This window comes from Lactuca sativa, chromosome 8, assembly GCF_002870075.4.
Source record: "Lactuca sativa cultivar Salinas chromosome 8, Lsat_Salinas_v11, whole genome shotgun sequence".
Lineage (NCBI taxonomy): Eukaryota > Viridiplantae > Streptophyta > Magnoliopsida > Asterales > Asteraceae > Lactuca > Lactuca sativa.
In genome coordinates this window covers 20,081,305-20,089,929 of record NC_056630.2, presented here as the reverse complement: position 1 = coordinate 20,089,929, position 8,625 = coordinate 20,081,305, and the positions used below count along the sequence as shown (strand labels likewise).

The 8,625-nt window shown below is 34.0% G+C and overlaps 1 long non-coding RNA gene across 4 annotated transcripts; it reads right to left on the bottom strand.

Moving 5' to 3' along the window:
- Nucleotides 1-2,240: 2,240 nt before the first annotated feature.
- LOC111919764 (uncharacterized) lies at nt 2,241-4,649 on the bottom strand. Of its 4 annotated transcripts, none has more exons than XR_002859602.3 (5): nt 4,026-4,640; nt 3,850-3,930; nt 3,589-3,737; nt 3,437-3,492; nt 2,241-2,534 (listed from the first exon to the last, which is right to left on the bottom strand). It is a non-coding gene; the product is annotated as an uncharacterized LOC111919764 (long non-coding RNA). The 4 variants fall into 4 exon arrangements; XR_002859600.3 differs by having other exon boundaries at nt 3,589-3,729; nt 4,026-4,638; XR_006185741.2 differs by having other exon boundaries at nt 2,695-3,492; nt 3,589-3,930; nt 4,026-4,649.
- Between the last annotated feature and the right edge of the window lie 3,976 nt (nt 4,650-8,625).

Below are 8,625 nucleotides of genomic sequence, written 5' to 3'. Positions count from 1 at the left end.
GAGAGTACCTTGTGTAGATGATAGAGGTCGACCTAGTTTCAAAATGGAATGCGTTCCAAAAGGCAACTGATCCCGCACTTTGTGCTGGAGCAGCTATGGAGGAATATCATCAGACTTCGGTTTGTTAATAGTGGTTGTTCCAGGCACATGACAGGAGACATATTTCAACTACACGACATTCAAAACTTTATTTGAGGGTATGTGTCCTTTGCGGGACAAGAAGAAAAAGAGGATCACAAATGGGGATTGTACTTAACAGGGGTGAAGAATTTTTGAATCTGATCCAGAATTGAAACACAGTTAAGGTTGAACATGTTGCTGCCTATGCGTGTTGTTCTCAGATCATCTGGATGCAACTTCAATTGCTGAATTACGGTTTGAGTTTTCTTCTTGATACTTCTAAATTTTTCTTAAAATGATTCGTTTTGAAGACAATTTTTAAATTTGCGCATCTGATTTATTTTATTTTCTTTCTTCCCCATGCACAAATTAAGGGGGGAAATCAAATATATATATATATATATATATATATATATATATATATATATATATATATATATATATATATATATATATATACACTAGTCATTACCCGCGCAAAACGGCGGGTGGCGAATAATTTTTCTGGCGGATAGATTCTTTTTTGTGGACAATTATTAGTTTCTTTAGACAAATAATAGCTTTCTTTTGGGGAATAATTGATTTGTGGAAGCGGTCTCATGTCAAAATGGTAGAGTAATGAACCGATAAGGAATGAGAAAAGCAGCAAGCGACGAATTGTTTCTTTCAAAAATTAGTTTCTGTACGCGATTACTTATTTTGCGCAAATAGTTTAACACATCTAAATAGAGTTTTTTATTGCGTATTATTTTTGTTGATGAATAGTTATTTTTTGGTGCAATGCAACGGGCAGTAGGCAAGGACAATGAATAGTTATTTTTCGGCGAATAATTTTCTTTCGGTAAGTAGTTTCTTATAGGGTTTAGGTTTAAAATTTAATAGTTTCTTATAGAGTTTAGGTTTAAAATTTAATGATTAGGGTTTAAGGTATGCATTAGTATTTTCTAAATGTGAAGTTTTATTACTATTTATAAGTACAAATTGTAGTCGAAGTCTAAAATTGTTTTTTATTAATTTTTGTAATGCAAAATGTCATTTTGGTTGGAGTTTCATCTTTTTATATTCAGAAAAAATTTAAGCATCAACGAGAAATAGTATCTATATTGCAAATCACATACTTCATTTTTACGCCACATGGGAGGATCGTGGTGTCTGTGTGTGTGTTGGGTGGGGGGGGGGGGGGGGGGGGGGGGGGTAAATAGTTGTTTTTTTGTCACGTGGTGAATAATTTCTTTATAAAACATGATACATTACAAAACAAAAACACGTAATGTATTAGAAAATAATTTTGTTTGAGGTTTTGGATCTTAGGGTTTAGGTTTAAGTTTTACGGATTTGTATAAGGTTTATTATTTATGGTTAAGGGTTTAAGGTTTAGGTTTAGGTGTTCAATGCGGAGAAGATGGTGTGATTGACATTGAGCGTTGAATAAAAGTACATTCCTAATTTGGGTTTTAAATTTTGATATTTGGGATTTAGTGCTTAAGGTTTAGACTTTAGTATTTACTATTTTATTTTAATACATGAATTAGTCTCAAGGCCATTTTAATTATTCATGTAATTAAAGATCCCAGTTTTGGTGTTAGTAAACTCGATCAATTGTATTTCTCACGGTATAATAATAATTATATATTTGTTTTCATGGGTTTAATCGGTTTATGATACAATTCAATATTTTTAAATATGCTAAAAATGAAAGAATTTATTATTAACAAATGAACCAAAGAGGTGACAAATTTTTTTTCTAAAAAAAGTTAAGTAATTTCAATCTCCATTTTTAAAAGTCTATTTGATGAAATAATCAGGTTTAATAAAGAGATAATTAAAGGTTTCATGGTTTTATGTGAATTTAGTATTATTTAGTTTGATATTGCTCTATATATTTATTGTCGTAATAATGTCAATATTATTTAATACGCCTTTCTCAAATATTATGTATGGTTTTAAAAATTTTTGTATGAACATAGTAAAATTTAAACCATCACAATATACATGGTGATATTTCACGAGGCAGGGCATTCCATTAGGCATGAAGTCTTTTGAAATTGGTGTAAAACAACTACAAATTAAATAAAACAAATAGAACGACTTATTGCTTGATACAAGAATTACCAGTTAAGTAAAACAAATAGCACATTTTATTTGGATTATGTTATTTTGTTAATCTCTAACAATATAGTTTTCACACAAATCCCACAATGGAGTATTTGATATTACTTTTTTGTTTCTTTTCTCAACACATTTCTCTTGATGTAAATGAATACATTCAATACGTATTTCACTTGCAGCCAAATGCAAAGGTGTTGCCGCTTTAACATTTATACTTCACAAATTTAAAATATCCCCTGCAACCCCCATGAAAGAAACAATGCATATCGATCTATACATCTTCATCGATGCTCGAAAGTGATTCCCTGCAATGTATAAAGAAACAAATGTGACAAATGCACATCAACTGATGAACATAATGAGTGTATTGCAGTGTAAAAAAATATAAGTATTTTTCTATTGTAGGTAAAAATTAAAGTAACTATTATTAAAAGTAAAGTTGCAACATTTTGTATGAAAATGTACCTAACTAAAACTTCAAGCTCATTTATTTTGAACCTCTTTTTGCAACATTTCAAATATTATAAGCAAAAAAGTTGAAACTTTGAGGGGTGAAAATCTAGAATTGGTTTCACATACCATTTGAATCCAGGTTCCAGAGGTCTGACATCACCAAATCAAAAGAGAAGCAATCAAAAAACATAAGTAAAAAAAAGGGGAACGATAGGTGGATTACGAAGATTATTATGTATTATTCAGAAAACATACAATGGGGGAAGGAGACCTACTTATAGTGTTCATCACTGAGAGAATGTTATGCAAACTGACCCTAAATCTTACAAAAAAAACGAAAAAAAAAAAACAAATTCAATTAAAAAAGAATTGTATTCAAGAACTTTTGGTTACTTCCATCTCTACCTAATTGAATCGGATATAAAAATTAGGAATATTGAAAGTGGAAAAGAAGAAAGCAATGGAAGACCAACAAAATAAGGTGTAAAACCTAACAATTTTGCTTTATAAGATTTGAATTCATCTCATTATTTTCATCAAAACTTTTCTTAAATGTACTCAACTAAACATGGACATAAAAGGTAAGGGCTAGAATGATAATGCAAGGCAAATAAAAAACAAAAAACATGAACATCTCAATGAGGAAATGGACTACAAGAATTTTTAAATCAGCCCGGTTTAGTTGCTTGTCACAATAAAAACATATTGATGAAACTAAGCAAACCTTATTATGTCCTTATGGAAAAAAGCAAACCTTGTTATGTCCTTTTAAGTTTTCTTGCATGTACACTCTCTTTAACATCCCGTAACCTGCAATGATCCTCATCAACAGGTAAAAACTTATCATTTATGTGTTTTAAAATTAAAATATATGATAAAATAATTATGGGAAAAGACCAATCTAACCTTCCTTCCTTGTGATAATCAAGGCTTTGGGTAGTCTTTCCTAATCTCCATTTCTACATTTCAGAAACTTCCAGGTTCCACATGGTACCTTTCATAATTTGATTGTGTATACCCTTTCAACTAAAAATAAGAAAGATGCACCTGTAAACCTAGAAAAAGCCATGAGCATCATACTAAAATAATACCTTCAACAAAAAACAAAAAAAAAAATAAGGGTTTTTATGTACAATGGATAAAGGAAATGGAAAGGGAAACACGAACATGATCTAATTCTCCTCTTAACCGAGTTTTAGTGCTTGCTTCCAGGGCTGCTTTTGTTGCGGAGAGTAGTGAAGGTGGTGGCTGCAAACCATTGTAAGTTGAGTGGTGGAGGTGGTAGTTGTGTATAAAAGAACATATGATTACAGGAGAGAATAGTGTTTAGAACATATAAATACCTGACGAAGGATTCCACATATTAATAGGAGGCACCATATCAGACCAAGTGGTTGTACAACGAAACCCCAATCCCCACCATTCCGCCTCTACCTTTGCAAAAGTTGGGACACTGGAAACTATCGGCGCCCTAAATCCCCCTATTAGCCAAACCAAATTTTTTGGTACCTTATTTTGCTTCCGGTAAAGAGATTCAAACTGAGTAGATACAAAGTGGATGTTCGACAATGGTGGTGGTGCGGTGGTTTTTAGATAGAGACAAAGATAAAGAGTGGAGGATGTTCGGAGACGGTGTTTGGTTGTAGTAGCTGGGATTCACGATTTTGTAACAGGTAACATTGGGGCAGGCGCAAGTTATTGGGAATGGTCGGTGCACCAACATTAGGGCTTATGGATGGTGGATGCGATTGTCGTACAAAACAGAGTTGCGGTGGGACGACGACATCTAGGGTTTTGAGAGGAAATGTGGGGTGGTGATGGGAACAATGAGCGGCGTTAGGTGTATGATGGTGGTGAATGAGGCGGAAATGGTTGTGGTGGGGAAGGTCACGGATGAGGGAAGAGAGAAACATAAGTATTTATGGTTTCTTCTAGATTTGAATAAGTCTAGATTTTTATATTTGAGTGACTTATTTTAGCTAAAATACAGGAAATTTGAATAAGTCTTAAACAATTTGAGGAATATATTAAGAAAGATAAGATTTCACGGGTTCAATAGATTAATAAGATTATGAGATTTATTATACATTGCATGTATCTATTTCATTACTATTTGGACAATTTAAATTATAGTATAATAATATTAGTATTTTATTGTACTTTAAGCTTAAACATTTGGACGTCTTAAATCTATTTTTAAAAATAGTAAGGTTTTTATAATATATATATATATATATATATATATATATATATATATATATATATATATATATATATATATATATATATATATATATATATATATGTATGTATATCAATCAAAATTACAAAATATGTTTTCGTTCGTAAGTATTCTTGGGAAGTGATATGAGATTTAGTGATACAGGGCAAGTTAAATTGTCTGACAACTTTGATCCCAAAAAGTTTTAATTGTAGTTATTATTTTTCTTTTTGTTAAATTTATTCATATTTTTGCTCTGTGCACAAATTTAGGGGGAGAATTAAAAAATCAAACAAAAATCAGAAAATTTAAAAAATCCAAATTTTTTTTTTTACTTTTGAGTGTATTTTTAATTTTAATTTTATTTCTTAGTTACTTTGATTGTGTGCTAAATTTATTTTTACTTTTGTTTTTATCTCAAAATTTCTTTTCTCTTGAAATGTGAATTCTTAAGAAGAAGAGACTCAAGGAGATTGTATCGGATTTTTATGAGCAAGGAGAAGAAACTTGGAAAGGAATTGATGGAGGATTCCAATAGGAATGATAGACTCTTCTATATTGAGACATATACCAGTTGTAATAGGAGTCTTCGCATCAAATGTTAATGATCAAAAGTCATTTTCATCATGACTAATGTTAAACACCCAACCATTCTTCACCCATATCTAAACTTTCTCCATTAAACCATTTGCACCTACCGGTACCCCTTGAGGTTCGAGTATAAAATTTTGGCTGACGGTTCCCGAAAATTTTTTGTTTATGATCTTGGTTGTCATTATCAACATGACTTTAAGTGAAACCCAAAATCCGAAATCCATCTATTTCTGAATTGACGGTGAACATTTTAATGTTGTAGATATTTTCACCCATGAAATTGACGGGTAATGGTTCATACCTGGTGTGACACTGTACAAATTGTCAATTAGATAGTTTCTTTAATAATTTAAAGTTTGAAACTATACATATTGTCAAAGTTGGTCTTGTCAGTTATCTTTGCCTAAGAACTGTCATGGCACCAGGGCGATTTACTCCACCGGGAAATAGATATCGATGAACGTCTCGCCAAGGGCCAAGTTAACTTGTTAACTTGAAAAACTGTATTGAGATCTTAGATCTAGGATATACAGTGGCTAACATCAAAATGGCCATGAGTAGTTCTTCGATACTCAACAAATCGCAGTGCGTTCCTCCGTGTTCACACAAATACTGCAAGTAGTCTTCTTCTGAGCCAAGGCTGGGTCCTGAAACAACTGTGGTGAGAATGGTCTTTTTGATTCTGTGATCCACAAGGACTTTTTAGTCATGATTACTTTTCAAGGTGCGATTGTGATTGTTAAAGAATACTCATTCGAAGGAACTGGAAGTGAAGATTATTTTTGAGCATTCAAACTTTCAACCCCAGAAGCAAGGTGAAGCTGTACTAGATGCTATGTGACAGATTGCATTGAAAATTCCTCAATCAATTTGCTGCTATTTATGAACTTGCTAAAGTGATCCAGAAGAATTGGTCTCTCTGTTATTTTCTTTGAAGTATTTCAAAGCTGAAAGTGCTGATTTTCAAGAATCTTTACAAAAAGCCCCTACACCAATGTGCGTTCAAGTTCAAATCTTTGAAGGAAGTCCAACTGTTCAATATAAAGTCATTCATGTAGAAACTCATATGTTCATATTGAAGTTGTGAAGAAATGGAAGACAAAACCTTAAGTCAAGAACGAAGAGAAGATTTAAAAGAAAAGAAAACTACAAACCTAGAGGGAGATTGTTAGGTCATACATTGTGTTTTATACTTTGCTTTTCATAAGATACTAGAGGTCTCGGTCTAGGACCGAAAACACCATGTTTTGGTGTTGTTTGGACCGAAATCACATGTGATTTCGGTTAGGCTTAATATTGTTTTGTTTGGGTTTTGGGTTGGGCCTTTGCTATTAGGTCTAAGTATAAATAGTGTCATTTGAGCCTTGTATTGAAAGGGGGACGTTTTAAGGGTTGCCATATGCTTAGAACGTGATTTGGAGAGAGAAAAAAAAGAGAACCAAGTGTAATCAAGAATCTTATGTACCTGACTATTCAATAATAGTGTGCATTGAAGACTAATCGTTGTGTTCTTATTCTATATTTCCTCTTGTCTAATTCACTTGATTGGGATTCCGCACCATCAAGTGAATCCGATTGATACATCGTAGCATTTTGGGTTTTACAAGCGGACTACCCGGATTTATTCGCAGCAACAGACTTCGATAGCTAAGTCTAGTTCAAGTGGGGGAAGTAGTAACACCTAGAATTCGGGTATTCGTTTTAACCCTTGAGTTATGTTTAATTTGCAAGTATAGTTCCCAGTGGCAAATTCGTAAACCCAAAGTGTAACATCCCCCTCTGGCACGTATCACAATATTGTCCGCTTTTGGCCACTCGGCACGAGGACTTCCCAGGGGGTCACCCATCCTGGTACTACTCTCGCCCGAGCACGCTTAACTGCAGAGTTCTTATGGGATCTGCTGCCCTCACGACTTTAAAACGCGTTGTGTTAGGAAAGGTATCCACACCCCTTATAAGGAATGCTTAGTTCTCCTTCCCAGCCGATGTGTTAGGGGTGAAAGTGGTTTAGATCTGATCCCACATCGGCTGGGATTGGTCCCAAACTTGGTCTTTTTTAGTAAAAGGTACTCCAAGGCATTTGATTTGTCCTTTTAGAGGTTATAAGGGCTATTAAGTCATAAAATTGGGTTCTTGGTCACTAGTTTCCCTTTATGCAAGTGCTAGACGGTCTTAATGGGTTAAGAGACAAGGGTTTTTGGTGTTGAGGACTTAATAGCCATATTAGACCATAAAGTTGGAAACTTTATGGTTTAGAACATCTTTTGTGACCTAGATCTGAAGTTTGGACGTAGGTGCTTAATGGATTAAGCACTTATTTAGGAGGTTGTCAAGAAGCCTAGTAAACAGGGCGTACTGAAGGCTACGCTGAGCGTACGATGTCAGTGTCCCGATCCTCAGTCAACTGCAAGGTACACCCCAAGTACTAATTGAGTCTACTCAGTTGACTCAATTGACTTTGACCTGGATTTTGATTAGGGGTATTTTAGGTATTTGAATAGTAGTCTGATTTTTTGTTACTGTTGTTCATAAAGGTGACTGGTAGTGTGGGTTTCGGAGAAGCGTGTCAATTCAGCTTTTTGCCTATGTATGAGGTGAGTCTTCTTACCACCTTAAGTGGGCTGAAGGAACCAAGGCCGACCCACTGTATTATATGAATAGAACTGTATGTTATCCTACGATTTTGTTTATGTGCTTGTATGATTTTTGTATCGAGCTATATCGGCTCGGAGTCATTATGGACTCAGGGTAGATACAGACGTGGGGGTTGATTCGGACCGGACATAGCTATATGATGTTATTTTGGGTTTATACGTACTTGGGGGTTGATACGGACCTGACACATGCACATATTGTTATATGATATGTATGTTGTATGTGGTAATTTGGGAAGCTCACTAAGTTTTATGCTTACAATTTATGTTTATGGTTATAGGCACTTCCAGCTCAAAAGGGAAGGGCCTGGCGTGATGGCACAACATCCTCCCCACATGATTTCCGCACTTGATGTATTTGTACTATGATGTTTTGGAATATTGTAATGAATGATGGATTTTGATACAACCAACGAATGAAAACTAATGATTTTTAAATGAAAATAAATTTAGTACTGTTTTTGGGACGTTACA